Raw genomic sequence first — 16,988 nt, forward strand, 5'->3', positions numbered from 1 at the left:
AAGGTTCATTGACGTTGTCACATGTATGAGAACGTCATTCTTTTTCATGGCTGAATAATATTCCATTGTGTATATACACCACATTTTATTTATCCATTCCTCGGTTGATGGATATTTGGGTTAAATACATCTTTTGGCAATTTTGAATAATGCCACTATGAACACCGGTGTGCAAATATCTGTTTGAGTCCCTGCTTTCAGTTCTTTTGGGTAAATATCTAGTATTGGGACTGATGGAGTTCTAAGGAACTGCCAAACTGTATTCCAGAGCAGTTGCACCATTTTACATTGTCATCAGCAATAAATGAGTGTTTCTATTTCTCCACATTCTCTCCCACATTTATTTTCTGACTTTTAATAGCAGCCATTCTAATCAGTGTGAAACGGTATCTCATTGTGCTTTTGATTTGCACTTGCTCAATGGCTAATGATGTTGAACATCTTTTCATGTGCTTTTTGGCTATTTGTGCATCTTCTTTGGAGAAATGTTTATTCAAGTTTTTTTTTTTTTTGTCTTTTTGTTGTTGAGCTGTAGGGTTTCTTCATATATTCTGGATAATAAACCCCTATTAGATATGTGATTTCTAAATATTTTTTCCCATTGTGTAGGTTATTGTTTTATATTCATGATGAAGTCCTTTGAAGTACAACAGTTCCTAATTTTGATGAGGTCTCATTTATCTGACTTTTCTTTTGTTGTTTGTACTTTGGGCGTAAAGTCTAAGAAACCATTGCTTAACACAAGGTCCTGAAGATGCTTCCCTGTGTTTTCTTTTAAGACTTTCAATAGTCTGGCTCTTATATATAGATCTTTGTTCTATTTTGAGTTGATTTATGTATATGGTATGAGGTAGGGATTCACTTTCATTCTTTTGTACATGGACATTCAGTTTTTCTGAGCTCCATTCCATTTAGATATCTCTAAATCTCTGATTTGAGACCTGTTCTTTCTCAACTGAGTGGACCTGACAATCTTTATTAAAAATCAGTTGGCCATATGGGAGGACTTACTTCTGAACTCTCAGTTCTATTCCATTGGTCTATATGTCTGTCCTTGTGGCAGTGGTAGGTCTGGGATAAGTTTAAAATCAGGACATGTGAGTCCTCCAATTTTATTTTTATATTTCAAGATGTTTTTGCCTATCTGGGGCTTTTTACCCTCCTATATAAATTTGATGTCTTTTAGTTGCTATTGTAAATGGGAATTTTTTTTCTTGATTTCCTCTTCAGATTGTTCATCACCAGTGTATAGAAACACTATATTTTGGGGTGTTGATCTTTTAACCCCACAACTTAGCTGAATTGATTTGTTACTCTAGCAGCTTTGTAGTGGATTTTTTTTTTACATTTCCTATATATCAGATAGTATCATCTGCAAAACAGAGAAAGTTTTATTTCTTCCTTTCCAATTTGGATACTTTTATTTTTTTCTTTCTCTTGTCTTATTACTCTGGCTAGAACTTCCAGTGGGTATCCTTGTCTTGTTCCTGATCTTAGAGGGAACACTTTCAGTCTTTCATCATTGAGTCTGATGTTAGCTGTACCCTTTATCATGGTGAGGAAGCATCCTTCTATTCTCAGTTTTCTAAGTGCTTTTACTAAGAAGGGATCCTGGATTTTATCAAATACCTTGTTATCGGTCTATTGAGATCTTCTGTTTCTTCTTGAGTCAGTGTAGATAATTTGTGTTTGTAGGAATTTTTCCATTTCCTCCAGATAATCTAATTTGTTGGCATACAGTTATTCATAGTATCCTCTTATAATCCTTTTTATTTCTGTGGGATCATTAGTAATATCTCACCTTTCATTTTTTATTTTAGTTATTTGTATCCTCTATTTTTTCTTTGTCAGTTTGACTAAAGGTTTTTTATTTTATTGATCCTTTCAAACAGCCAATTTTTGGTTTTGTTATTCTCTCTCTAGTTTTTCAATCTCTATTTCACTTATCTCTGCTCTAATTTTTGTTTTTTTCTTCCTTCTGCTTGCTTTGGGGTTTAGTTTTCTTTTTCTAGGCCCTCATGTATGAGGTTATCTCTAAACCTCTGATTTGAGGTCTTTCTTGTTTATTTATTTGTTTTTGGCATGGGCAGGCTCTGGGAATCAAACCCAGATCTCAGACGTGGCAGACAAGAATTCTGCCACTGAGCCACCATTGCCCACCATTTCTTATTTTTAAATGTAGGTATTTAGAGCTATAAACTTCCCTTTAAGTCCTGACCTGCTGCATCCCATAAATTTTGGTATGTTATGTTTTCCCTTTCATTTGCCCCAAGATATCTCCTAAATTCCTTTGTGATATGTTCTTTGACCCATTGGTTGTTTAAGACTGTTGTTTAATTTCCACATATTTGTAAATTTTCCATGTCTCCCTCTGTTACTGATTTCTGGCTTCGTTTCATTGTGGTTTGAGAAAGACATAGCATGGTTTCAACATTTTTTAACTTATTGAGACTTGTTTCATGACCTAACATACAGTTTATCCTGGAGAATGACCGATGTGCACTAGAGAAGACTGTTGGATGACATACTCCATATATGTCTGTTAGGTCTAGTTGTTTTACAGTATTGTTCAAATCTTCTATTTCCTTCTTGATCATCTTTCTACATGTTCTTTCCATTCTTGAAAGTGGTGTATCGAAGTCTCCTATTATTAATGTAGAACCATCTATTTCTCTCTTCAATGCTGTCAAGATTTGCTTCCTATATTTTGGGGATTTGCCATTGGATGTTTATATATTTCAGAATTCTTATGTCTTCTTATGGAATTGACCCCTTTATCAGTATATAGTGACTATCTGTGTCCCTCATAACTGTTTCTTACTTAAAGTCTATTTATCTGATATTATTATAGCTACTATAGCTTTCTTTGGTTACTTTTGCATGTTATATATTTTAAAAATCTTTTCACTTTCAACTGACCTGTGTCTTTGTTAAGCTGAGATTCTTGTAAATAGCATCAAGTTGGGTCATTTTTCAAAAACCATTCTGCCAGTCCCTGCCTTTTGACTGGAGAGTTTAATCCTTTTACATTTAAAGTAGCTATTGATAATGCAGGACCTTCTGCCATTTTGATATTTAGTCTTTGTAAATCTTATACCTTTTTTGTTCCTCAATTCTTCCATCAATGCTTACTTGCTTGTTTATTTGTTTGTTTGTTTTTTGATTGTACCATTTTGAGTCCCTTCTCATTTTTCCCTCTACATAGTTTTCATACATTTTCTTTTAGGTTAGCATGAGCCTTAGGTTTAACATCCTAAATCTATAACAATCACGTTTGATTTGTAGTATTCCACTGTATGGATATACTGTTAATTCCCTCATGCATAATTCTCAGCTCAGACATTATAGCTTTCATCTCTGGAAGTTGAACTGAGTCTTTGTTTCATATCTTCCATATTTCTATTTAAGTCTTTGAAATATGCAGTACATTTATAAAAACTGTTCTAATGTACTTCTTTGTTAATTCTAACAGAATTTCTATTGCTTTCCCTCCTTCATTATGGGGCATATTTTCCTGCTTGTTTGCATGCCTAGTCATTTTTTATTGGATGTCAGGCATTGTCAATTTCACTTTGTTGGATACTGGATTTTTTTTTTATTGCTATATATAATCTTGAACTTTCTTCTGGCATGCAATATAGTTACTTGAAAACAGTTTGATTCTTCGCTATGCTGGACCAGAGCTCTGTTTACTTTCAGTCTAATTACTCCCTATTATTGAGGCAAGATTTTTCCAAGTACTTTACCCAGTATCTTATAAATTAAGAGGTTTTCTAGTCTGGCTGGTGGAAATTGGCACTATTCCCAGCCTGCTGTGACCACCAGGTGCTATTCCCTCTGATTCTTTGGTATGGTTCTTCCCAAAGCTACAGACAGGTTCTTCATGGGCATGTCCTGATTGGACATGCTTCATGGGCATGTCCTCTGCTGTATACTGCATGGGGACCCTCTGCATACCTATGGGGTTCTCTCTCTGTGCATCTCTCTTCTCTCTGACACTCTTTCTTGTAATAAAATTGCAGATGTATCTAAAACCAGTAAAAACAAAACAAAACGAAAAACTCTAGCCACCTTGGGCTCTCGGACTCTCAGCTCCATTTCCATAACTCAGGGATTAAGCCCACCAGGCTCTGCTGGGTTTCCCTCTTCCTGCGCTCCAGGCAGTAAACTAGGAGAATTTTGGAGTTACTGCATTTGTTTCTCATTTCATCTCTCCTGATCCCAGTGTCCTGAAATGGTTTCAAAATATTTTCTTTCTGTTTTTTTTCCCGCTTGTTTCATGTAAGGAAAAATTCAGTTATCCTTTTCCATCTTTACTGGGAGCAGAAGTCTCACCTCTTTAATTGTTGCAGTTGTTGTTCTTTTATTGTTTTTAGATACGTCTGCAATTTTATTACAAGACCATTCTTTTGGCATTAGCTTGTTACAGTGACAGCAAGATACTGGCAGTGTGGCAGAGAAGTTCTAAAATAACAATTGCGTTTCCTGCTTACTGAACTTAAATTTAAGTTACATCATATTCCTTACATAAAAATTACTTGCAATCTTTACTGCTGCAAATCTTTACTCACATATCATTTGAGGGAAGAGTTGATGCTAACAATTAGATAAAATGTTCAAAAGACTAGAAAAGTTCCTTTATGAGATTTTTCCTTTCCCTTTCCCCTCCAAAATTACTTTACATTAAAAGAATCAAACTATTTAGAGCTCATATGAATAGCAGTGGAGCCCAAGGAGCACTGCACTGGCTTCTTGTTAAAAAGCAATACCTGCAATGCATGTTTAACATCAGCACAAGCAAAGGGAGAGATCATTGTAGTTTTAAATTCCACAAGAGTCCCTTAAAAAAAAAAAAATGAAAACACTGAATCAAGTTCTTCTGGTGGTGTTAATTGCTGTGCATTTGTCGGTGGGTCACTTTCTGTGCCGTGTTTGCTTTGAGGGATTTTCCAATGTATCACCAATATTCCTTTCTTATAATGTCCTTTTCTTTCACTAGGATTTCACATAACTCCAATGCTTTATTAAGAATGTCCTCCTTGTAGTCACACTGGTTTTCCAGCATGTCTTCATAGATGTCCACAAGAAATGCAATTAGGCAGAAAGAACTGTGACTTGTTTGTAAATCAAGTAATTGATTTAACAGATCAGGATATTTGTAAAGACCATGATCCTGAAAAATCCCTTTCAAATCGTTCTAAGGACTTTCATTATGTGGTACTACTTTGATCATTTCCAGAGTGTACTGGATTTCTCTCTCCAGTATAGCAGAATCATTGTAGCCAGTGGTGTCAGAAATTACAAACTATCTTTGGTTCCAGAAAGAGATATTGCTTACATTCTCCATGAGAAGTTGGTCTACATATTGTAGCTCATTACACCAAAGTTTAAATTCCTGGACAACCCATCGTCAATGCTGCCAGGCGTGGTAATTCTTTGCATCTTGATTAAGAATATCAGCAATAAACTTAAGTTTCTGAGATGGATCTTTCAGCCATTCTGCTAAGGCTCTCCTATGATGACAAACTCGATAGTTTTGGGGCTGTTCCTCAATTATTGCAGTGATGCAGTCTGTTCTAGTTTGCTAGCTGCTGGAATGCGATATGCCAGAAACGGAATGGCTTTTAAAAAGGGGAATTTAATAAGTTGCTAGTTTATAGTTCTAAGGCCCTGAAAATGTCCCAATCCTTAATTTGGACATTTTTATAGACTTGCTTTTAAAAACATCCAAATTAAGGCACCGACAAGAGGTTACCTTCACTCAAGAAAGGCAAATGAAGTTCAAGGTTTCTCTCTCAACTGGAAAAGCACATGGCGAATATAGCAATGTCTGCTAGCTTTCTCTTCAGGTTTCTTGTTTCATGAAGCTCCCCCGGGGGCATCTTCCTTCATCTTCAAAGGCTGCCTGGGATCTCGTGGTTCTCCTTGCTCTTGTTTCTGTAGGCTCTTCTCATCATTATCTTCAAAATGCTTCCTTTTTAAAAGGATTCCAGTAAACTAACCAAGACCCACCTGAATGGGTGGGGTCACACTTCCTCTAATCCAAGGTTAATACCCATAATTGAGTGAGTCACATCTCCATGGAGATAATCTAATCGAGTTTCCAACCTCTAGTACTGAGCAGGGATTAAAAGAAACCACTACCTCCATACCATGGATTAGGATTAAAACATGGCTTTTCTAAGGCACATAATCCTTTCAAAGCAGGCCACAATTCATTTCCTTATGTAGATCCTTTTGAGATGACCTTAAGAGAACTCTTTGAAAATGCCACACTCTATAATTGGCTGCATTTCACTCGGTGGCATCTGGAGTTACTTTAAAAGTGCGTCCACTTCTTTCATCTCGCTGCAGAACAGCTTGGGAATAATCATCAACATCTCTCAAATTTTCACTGCAAATGATTCGGACCCCTGGACAGGGGTCATCGCTCTGCGGTGCTGGATCTCTGTCAGCCCATTCTGCTCTGTCCCTGTACAGGACATAGGCTCAGAACCCCGTCGCCCATAGGGGACAGCCCGCTTCTCCGCCCACCTCTGATGTGCGCAGCCTCCCCAAACCCCTCCGCGGCCGCCGGTGCTGTTGGGGCAGCCCCCCGCTGATGTGCGCAGCCTCCCCGAACCCCTCCGCGGCCGCCGGCCCGCATCCCTTCAATTTTTCAATCTTCTTAATTATTATGATCTTGAAGCTATTTAAGAAGATTTAAGTGATTTACTCCTTATCGTACTGAAATGTTGCACTAATTTTAGGGAAGGCAATTTGAGAAACGTAAATGAGGATATTTCCTAACCTTCCCTTTAAAGCCACTTAACAGCTGTAGTGTTGCAAAGTGCTTTCCCTAGGTTATGTCACGTCAGCCCCGGGGGAGCGAGAGGCAGGCAGTCATATCTATTTTACAGGTAAGGAATAATTGCTCAGAGAGAGCATGACTTTCTCAAACCACAGAGCTAATAAGCAGAAGTGCAAGGACTTGAACTTGGGACGTCTGACCCTTTGCTCCTACCCGGCTGCACATGATTATTAAAGAGAAACACAGCCCTTCCGTGGGTGTTAGTGCATTCCCTTTTTCACAGCAGTGGGAGAAGCAGATGGTGATTAGCACAGACAAGGTGACCATAAAATACAATTAGTGCCCCTTTAATGAACTATTCACTATGGTTGGTTCTATTTCTTTCAAAATATCTGTCACCTATCATCAATTAATGGGTAAAATCTACTAAGAGGGGTCTATTTTTATTTTATTTCTCTTGATCTTTTAAGGAATGGGTGACAGCACTGTAATGTCATAAATAAAAGGGCTTAGCCTTGTATCTTAGCCTGTGCTCCCCAGAAAATAGAGCAAAACGGATAGGTTAAGGCTGTATTTGGGGCAGCTTGCAACTGCAGGGCAGTGAGTGTGAGCGAAAAGAAGAGCAGGGCAAGACAGGAGGGAAAGCAAATAGATGGTGGTACATTATTGCGCTGGGCCCAGCTTCACCAGAAATCATAGCTGGTATAGCTCAGTGTCCAGGAAGGCTAAATGGAAACACTACATTTCAGACCAGTCTTTTAGGGACGGGAAGGGGGAGGCCCTTATCTGCTGGCTCCCTTCAGTCTCCTGTGTTTCTCTGAACCATTATCCCTATGAGATGTGAAGTCATCCCACATCTTTGTGGTGCTGCCCAGCCCCTCTGAGCAGCCGCTGGGAAGTCAGATCCCATGCCCTGTGGCGTTGCGTATCACCTGAATCTAGAAGTATTGAGAGGAGCCAGAGCCTCTGTAGACCTGGGCCAGCTCTGCGGGAGCACCTATCGTGGTGGGCGCGACAGAAGCTGTGCTGAAGCCCAGCCTGCAGGACTGAAGAGGCCAGCTGGGGTTGGCAGCCGTGCTGGAGGTGTGGGGTCAGGCAGGGCAGTGGGGGCCAGGCCCCCCACTAAACAAGGAACTCAGGCCTGGGGGGGTATATGGGGTCAAAAGCAATTCTAGAGAGGCCTATACAGTTTAAAACTCAGAATTCGTTTTGAATTTCCACTACCCCCTCCAGCAACTGTTTGGCTCGGAGCAGCTTATATCCTCCTTGCTCTTACCATCTTTAAAATGGATTCAGCACTCACCTTAAAGGACTGCTGTGAGGACTAAAGAGATGGTGTATGCAACATATCAGAACTGAGCCTGGTATGAATTGTACCCTTCTTTTTCTACTTTATTTGCGTTCCTATGGTTGACAGAGTGTGTTCTACAGATCTTTTATTACTTCTGTGCTTCATACATAGCACATATATATTTTTTCTAACTTGGGGAGCGTGGAGACAGGAATACAAGAGGCGCTGTGACTTCCTAGGAGATTTTATACACTCCAACTGATTAGAACAAAGATATTTTAGTTTCACATAGACTAAAGTGTTTGATTGTCCATCTAAAAGACAAAGGACAAAACACCATCCATGAAATTCTTTAACAAATATTTACTATGCGCTGAGTAGACTCTTCAACTGCCTGTGTAAACTTCTGCACAGATGACCATGGAGGCCTGAGAAAGGAGGACGACACCCACACAAGGCCGCTCAATGCTGGGATTGTGCAGATGCTGAAGTCCACTTACTCCTACATCAGGAACCAGCATTTAGTCCAGACTTCCTCAAATTCTGCAACAGCTTAGGGACCGGCATGGGACTCTTCATTCTTGTAGACAATGACATGGCATGAGGCTGCAGAGAGCATTCTGACTGAGCACTGTCAGAGCAGTTGCCACTTAGATGGCAAAGATATTCATAAAATCAGTGTGGTAGAGGTCGTGTGTGCAGTGAGGGGAGAAATGGCTGTTACATCATCCAAAATTCTACCTATTATTTGTTTCTGCACAAACCACAAACATCAGAGGTTCCCAAGCAGGGGATTCCTTCCCCTACCCCCTACCCCCACCCCAGACACCTTCGGCAATGTTAGAAGACATTTTTGGTTGTCACAATGGGTGAGAGGAGGGGAAGCTACTGCAAGGATGCTGCAAAATATTCTACACTGCATAGGACAGGACCCTTCACAACAAAGAATTATCTGGGCTAAAATATTGTAGTGTCAAGGCCGAGAAACCCTAATATTTGTATTCTTGGATTTTGGGTTTTTAAGTAGTATTTTGTAACCCAGGTAGCAATGTTTTTTTTTTTTTTTTAAGAAAAAGCTTTTGAGCTGTTACCTTTAAAATGCAAGGGATGGCAGAACCAATCATGCGGATCCTTGAAGAGTGATGAATGTTCCTAGGAATAAACGTTTATTTACAATTCATGTGTCAGAAAAAGCTTTGGGGAGGCGGTGTAATTGTGTGGCATGAGACCAGGCAATGTCTGAGGTTGCTACCAGCTCTGACTAGATGAGCACTTTGTCTTTAGGCAACTGCTTTTTAATGTCTAACAATATTATGAAAACTCTTTCCTTATTCTGAAGGAAAGAACTCACAGAGGATATGGTCTACCTAATCTGTTTCATGTCATTTAATGTAAGAGGGCTGGGAGGGTCAATTGGAAATTTCAAAATGAATTGCTTACCAAATTCCCCAGTTCATGCACAGCACATGTTTTAATTTGAATAACAAATGTTGTAACAGCTTTCCAAAGCAGACAAAGTATATCTAGATTAGGAAAGGAAATTATAGTAGAGCGAGTAGAATTATGCACCATCTGAGGAGAAAACCACAGTGATGGTTTGCATTTGCAATGGCAGAAATGAGGTTTTGTTTTTGTTTTCTTTTGGCTTTGATTTTCAGCTGCAACAGGTGGCCAAAATCTTTTCCAGAGAGACAGGGATTTCCACATTCTAACTTTGGCTAGCTAGGAATGTTAGGTCCATATGATATCCTAAATGGACCAGAAAGGAAGGAAACTAGTTCAGTATCTCTTCCAGATTCTACCTTTCATTAAACGTAGGTCTCCCATTTTTTATCTCTTTGGTATCAGTAGAGGAAGAAATCAATTGGCTCTGCTATTGGTATTGTTTCAGTTTTGTATATCTCATAAGTATAATTTTCTGCTTCTTTTTATAAATTTGTATTTCTTTGTTTAGTTACAGAAGTTATGGGTTTAGAGGACAATCATGCATAAAATATATGATTCTCATACACTACCCTATTATTAACACCTTGCCTTGGAGTGGTACATTTGTTACAATTGATGAAAACATATTTTTATAATTGTATTATTAATTATAGTCCATGGTTTAGCATAGGGTTCACGGTTAGTGTTGTGCAGTTGCATGAATTTTTAAACAAATTTTACCCTAGAAACATATATATATATATAACCTAAATTTCTCTTTTAAATCATATTCAAATATTTATTCAGTGCTGTTAATTACTTTCACAATGTTGTGCTGCCATCACCACCATCCATTACCAAAACTTTCCACCATCCCAAATAGAAACTCTGTTAATTTAAAGTCTTAGCTCCCTATTCCCAATCTCCACCCTGGCCTCTGGTAAACGATGTTCTAAATTCCAACTCTATGAATTTGCCGATCCTAATTATTTCCTAACAGTGAGATCATACAATATTTGCCTTTTTGTGTCTGGCTTATTTCACGCAACATGGTGTCTTCAAGTTTCATCCATGTTGCCACATGTATGAGAATGGTATTCCTTTTTATGGCTGAATAATATTCCATTGTGTTTATATACCACATTTTGCTTATCCATTCCTTGGTTGATGGACACTTGGGTTGCTTCCATTTCTTGGCAATTGTGAATAATGCCACTATGAAGATTAGTGTGAAAATATCAGCTTGAGTCCCTGCTTTTGATTCTTTTGGGAGTATACCTAGAAGCGGGATTGCCAGATCACATGGTAATTCTAAATTTAGCTTTCTGAGGAACAGCTAAACTGTCTTCCAGAGCAGCTGCACCATTTTACACTCCAACCAGCAATGAATGAGTGTTCCTATTTCTCTACATCCTGCCCAACACTACAAATTTTCTGTTTTTAAATAGTAGCCTTTCTAGTAGCTGAAATGGTTTCTCATTGCGGTTTTTATTTGTATTTCCCTTATGGCTAATGACATTGAACATATTTCAAATGCTTTCTGGTTATTTGTATATCTTATTTGGATGAATGTTTATTCAAGTCTTTTCTCATTTTTTAATTGGGTTGTTTTTCTTTTTGTTGGTCAGTTGTAGGATTTCATTATATATTCTGGATATTAAACCCTTATCAGCTATGTGGTTTCCAAACATTCTCTCTCACTGTGTAGGTTGTCATGTTACTTTCACGATGAAGTCCTCAAAACTACACAAAAGTTTTTAATTACATGGGATCCCGTTTATTCATTTTTTTCTTTTGTCACTCATGCTGTGGATGTAAGTCTAAGAAACCACTGCCTAACACAAAGTCTTGAAGATGCTTCCCTGTGTATTCTCCTAGGGGTTTTATAGTTCTGGCTCCTATATTTAAGTCTTTGTTTCATCTTGAGTTGATTTTTGTATATGATGTGAGGTATATGTATATGGTGAGTCGGCCTTCATTTTCTTTTTTCTTCAAATGGAGATTTAGTCTTCCTAGTACCATTTGCTGAAGAGACTATTCTTTCCCAATGGAGTTGCTTGTGCCCACTGATTGTCAATAATCAGTTGGTCATGTGGGTGAGGATTAATTTCTGAGCTCCCAATTCAATTCCACTGGCCTGTCCTTGTGCCAGTAATATGCTGTTTTGATTACGGTGGCTTTGTAATAAGTTTCAAGATTGAGACCCGTGAGTCCTCCAAGTTCACTTTTCTTTTTCAAGATAGGCTTTGAACATTTTTGGCCCCTAACCCTCCCATATTAATTTGGTGAATGGCTTTTCCATTTCTGCAAGGAATGTTGCTGCAGTTTTGACTGGAATTGCATTCTGCAAGGAATGTTGCTGCAGTTTTGACTGGAATTTGTGAATCTTTTTCAATAGAACTGATCTTTTAACAATATTTTGCCTTCTAATCCATGAACACAATGTATATATTCATTTATTTAGTTCTTTGATTTCTTTTAGCAATGTTTTGTGGTTTTCCACATAGTAGTCCTTTACATCCCTGGTTAGATTTATTCCTAGGTATGATTCCTTCAGCTATTATTGTAAATGGAATTTTTTCTTGATTTCTTCTTTTTATTGTTCATTACTAGCATATAGAAACACTGTTTTTTTGGGTGTTGATCTAATACCCCACTACTTGGTTGAATTCATTTATTAGCTCTAGGAACTCTGTTGTGGAGTTTTTGGGATTTTCTATATATAGGATCATGCCATCAGAAAATAGGGGAAGTTTTACTTTTTCCTTTGCTTGCCTTTTATTTCTTTTTCTTGCCTAATTGCTTTCGCTGAACTTCTAGTACAATGTTGAATAATAGTGATGGCATTGGGCATTCTTCTTTTGTCCCTGATCTAAGAAGGAACGCTATCAGTCTTTCAATATTAAGGATGATGTTAGCTGTGGCTTTTTCATTTATGCTTTTCATCATATTGAGGAAGTTCCTCCTTTTCCTAATTTTCTAAATGTTTTTATCAAGAAAGCATGCTGGACATTGTCAAATGCCTTGTATGTGTCAACTGAGATAATCATGTGGTCTTTCCTTCATTCTCTTAATGAGATGTACTGCATTATTTAATTTTCTTATGTTGAACCACTTTTGCATAGCTGGGATAAATCCCACTTGAGTGTGGTGCATAATTTTTTAATGTGCTGTTGGATTTGGTTAGCTAGTGTTTTGTTGAGGAGTTTTGCATCTATACTCATAAAAGATACTTCCACAAATATGTGGAGGCTCAACAACACACTCTTAAACAACCAGTGGGTCAAGGAAGAAATTACAAGAGAAATCAGTAAATATCTTGAGGCAAATGAAAATGAAAACACAACATATCAAAACTTATGGGATGCAGCAAAGGCAGTGCTAAGAGGAAAATTTATTGCCCTAAATGGCTATATCAAAAAAGAAGATACTTTTCTTTTCTAGTGGTATCTTTATTTAGCATTGGTATGAGGGTGGTGTTGGCCTAAATGAATTAGGGAGTATTCCCACCTCTTCAGTATTATGTGAAAGTTTGATAGGACTGGTGCTAATGCTTCAAATATTGGGTAAAATTCTCTGTGAAGCCATCTGATCCTGGAATTTTCTTTGTCCAGAGGTTTTGATTACTAATTTTATCTTTTTACTAGTTATTGGCTTGTTTATATCTTCTATTTCTCTTCAGCCAATGTAGGTAGTTTCCATGTTTCTAGGATTTATCTATTTCATCTAGGTTATTTAACTTTTTGGTGTTCAGTTGTTCATAGTTTCTTATCTTTTTTTTTTATTTCAGTGGGGTCTGTAGTAATGACCCTCTTTTTTCTGATTTTATTCATTTGTGTCAAAGGATTCTTTTTTTCTTCATCAGTTTAGCTAGTTTGTCAATTTTATTAATCTTTTCAAAGAAACAAATTAGGTGTTGTTGATTCTCTCTATAGTTTTTAAACTCTCTATTTCACTTGTCTCCACTCTACTCTTGGTTATTTCCTTCCTTCTGCTCAGTTTGTGTTTAGTTTGCTTTTCTTTCTCTTATTTTTCCAGTTTTGAGGTTAGATTTCTGGTTTGAAATTTTTCTTCTTTTTTAATGTAAGCATTTTAGAAGATAAATTTCCCTTTCTGCACTGTCTTTGCTGCATCTCATAAATTTGGGGATATTGTAATTTAATTTTAATTTGCCTTAATATATTTCCTAATTCTCTTGTGATTTTCTCTTCAAACTGTTAATTGTTTAAGAGTACACTGTTCAATTTCCATGTATCTGTGAGTTTTTATTTCTTCCTCTGTTATTGAATTCTAGCTGTGATCAGAGAAGATCCCATGCATGATTTCAATATTTTTGAATTTATTGAGACTTGTTTTATGATATAAAATATGATCTCTTCTGGAGAATGATCCATGTGTACTCGAGAAGAATATGTAATCTGTTATTGTTAGGTGAAATGCTCTCTCTTTTCTTTTTTTTTTTTTCTCATGGGCAGGCCCGTGAAACGAACCCAGGTCTCCAGCATGGCAGGTGACAACTCCACCTGCTGAGCTACCATGGCCTACCCTCTTTACTGAATTTTTATCCTCTTCCCTTGGATAGACCATCATTTCCTGTTTGTCTTGTAATCTTTTGTCGCATACTGTACTTGTGTGTGTGTGTGTGTGTGTGTGTGTGTGTGTGCTGTATGACGGGGTCACATTTCATTATTTTTCCATGTGAATATCCTATTGTTGCAGCACCATTTGTTCCATGTTTCCTCTTTTATAGGATTCCAGTTAACTAATCAAGACCCACCCAAATGGGTAGAGACACACTTCCACCTAATCCAGCTTAACAACCACTCTTGATTAAATCACATCTCCAGGGAGATGATCTAATTACAGTTTCAAACATACAATACTGAATAGGGATTAGAAGAAATGGCTGCCTTTACAAAATGGGATTAGGATTAAAACATGGTTTTTCTACAATATATACATCATTTCAAACTGCACACTCTCCTGCGTGTTCTATTGCCAGACCTAAAACAGGCAAGCCTTTGCAGCAAGCTGTCCATCTCAATTTTTTTTCACATTGCTTTCATTGCCTCCAGTTGCTTTTGCTTAAACAGCAAATTCTGGGAGCAGGACACACTGGAGACCAGAAAAGGACCAGCCAGGGACCAGAAAAGGAGAGCTGACCAGCTTCAAACTGCCCTGGAGAAGGGAGGGGTCAGGAAGTGCACAGGAGCTTTTCTACAGCTCCCTGAAGCTGCACTTTCTTGACCTTCCCAGCAAAAGTAGTCTTTCTCCTGCCCACTGCAATGCTGAGGAAATGAATCATCTGTAAGCCTCCTCAGCTGCCTTTGTCTGGGGTGGGTTGGAACAACGTCTTCCCCTGGTACCTCGCTCCAAGCAAAGCGACTGGCCAATGCCCATCTGGGTCTTGGGGAAGTGGACTTTTATGTCGCTTTCTGGCACCAGCAAGCTCCACCATGGGCCACAATCCATTGCCGCCCACAGTGAGAGGAGGGCTAGGTGACTGTGACCACACTGTGGAGACAGCAATTTACCGGTATTTACTGTAATTAGCCAGTCTCTTCTCTGGATGCTGTACAGTGCTTCTACTGGGCTCTAGAGTTTTGAAATAGTTGGTTTCGACAGTTCCTGCCTATTTAAGAGTTGTTCTGTTTCCTGAAACTTCCTATTCCTCCATCTTCCCCCAATCCCTACCCCATTCTCTGTTTCTTGAAATTTTTACTTCTCCCTGTTTCATGGAAGTGATTTCAATAAAGCAATCTCTCTGCCAACAACTTCTATTATGTGCAAACACAGAAATAACTGGCTGCTGAAATTTTCTTCTTTATGTTTGGAGATTTCACTCTGAAAGATCAATGTGTTGGTGTCCTCTTCACAGTGACTATGCTTTTCTCCAACAAAAATTGGAATTATGAGTAACTCAAAACTTGTGGTGAGTTTGGGTGAAATTTGTGGTTTTCAAATTGAGGGTTGCTATTGCTCTGCAGAACAGTGTTTCTAAAACTGCATAATTCATGCCAAAATGTGAAAGAAAGCACCTAAGTGGATCTGGTGGGGGTTGAGGATGATATCCTATCTGAGAAAGCTGAGTCAATTAGTGAATTTGATGAACAGAATTCCTGCAGTATGGCCCTGCTTGAACCGAACTGTGTAGCACACACTATTTCTCAAAAGAATAAAATTAGACAAAACGTGAAAGAAGATAGATCTAAAAACAGACATAATTAGTATGTGAAGTGATGATTTCAAAATACTTGAAAGCTACAGATATCTGATTAAAAGAATAATTTCCTCAACCTTCTGCACAATCTTTATTTCACTGGCTATTCAGATTATAGACAGCATCTGGAAAATTTTGTTGGCTTCCAAAAATGAAACTCTTCAAATCTCAGAAGTCAAATGTCAGCCTTGGGTGACATCTGGCACCTTTTCTAATTATGGGCTCCGTTCTCTTCAGTGCTCCAGAGTCTCCCTGCCACAGAACCCTAAGCGCTACCGTGGAAGCCTGAAAAATCGCTGTGCTGCCTACATTCGGGATCCACTAGGGCTGATTTATGCCTGGGAAGGTCAGGCTCAGTTTGTTTTCTTTTCTTTTTTCTTCTCTTTCATTATTATTATTATTTTTCTTGGTTGAGGTGTTTCACCGTTTTATCTAAAAAAATTTCTTCCATGGCCAAATACGGTCAGTTGACAGTTATTGGAACTATTCAGTGGAGATCAGTGGAATAAAAGAGGTCACTGCAGGAAATGAAAATTTAAGGGAAAGGCATCCTACAACATGAACACTGGATGTCACAATGAGTCACATCACAAATGAAGCAGAAAAAGAGTTCGGATTTTAAATCAGGTTCCTTCTTAGTCAATATAAATATTCAATTTTACCAATGTGAAAGAGATTGTGCTTCTCTTTATCTATAAGATAGCATTTAACATTGATGAAAATATATTTTATCAGAATAACATTGTTTCTGGATAGTGAAATGGTTGCTAACACTTTCCCCCATTGAGAAGTGGACACAGAGTTGTGATTTGGGGGGAGTTACTTTTATAACTCAGAGCCAAAGCTGACAGCGTCTCTATCTAGAGTTTAAAGTCTGTATTGAGAGACTGATAAGTAAATTATTATTGTTCAGTGGGAAATGCTGTGACCGGGCTGTGCATGGGCTGCTTCGGGTGCTTTGGAATAGGGTGGCCAGTTGGGCAGTGAGGAATTTGGAGGAAGGTCAGAAAATTTCCTGGGGAAGCTGGTATTATGAACCAAGTTCTGAAAAACAAGTGAGAGTAAGCAAAATGAAAACAATAAAGGAAAAGTATTCTAGTTAGAGGCAAAGGGAGTGAAAAGGCATGAATGTGGGAAAGGAATAACTTCCTTCAAGAAAATGATGGTGCCTTTTGCCATGAGAACTTGGGATTCACTTTCTGAGCAGGGATAGGACAACGACTCTTCTTGCTTCCTGGGGTTATCTGAAAGCCTTCTTGGGG

The 16,988-nt window shown here is 38.3% G+C and overlaps 1 protein-coding gene and 1 pseudogene across 1 annotated transcript in view; both read right to left on the reverse strand.

The window, feature by feature from the left end:
* Positions 1–16,988, reverse strand: part of AK5 (adenylate kinase 5) — a 303,940-nt gene that overhangs the window by 156,120 nt on the left and 130,832 nt on the right. The gene's annotated exons all lie outside the window — the stretch shown is intronic.
* On the reverse strand, positions 4,842–6,646 carry LOC143650942 (protein farnesyltransferase/geranylgeranyltransferase type-1 subunit alpha pseudogene; annotated as a pseudogene).

Source organism: Tamandua tetradactyla, chromosome 11 (assembly GCF_023851605.1).
Source record: "Tamandua tetradactyla isolate mTamTet1 chromosome 11, mTamTet1.pri, whole genome shotgun sequence".
Classification (NCBI taxonomy): domain Eukaryota; kingdom Metazoa; phylum Chordata; class Mammalia; order Pilosa; family Myrmecophagidae; genus Tamandua; species Tamandua tetradactyla.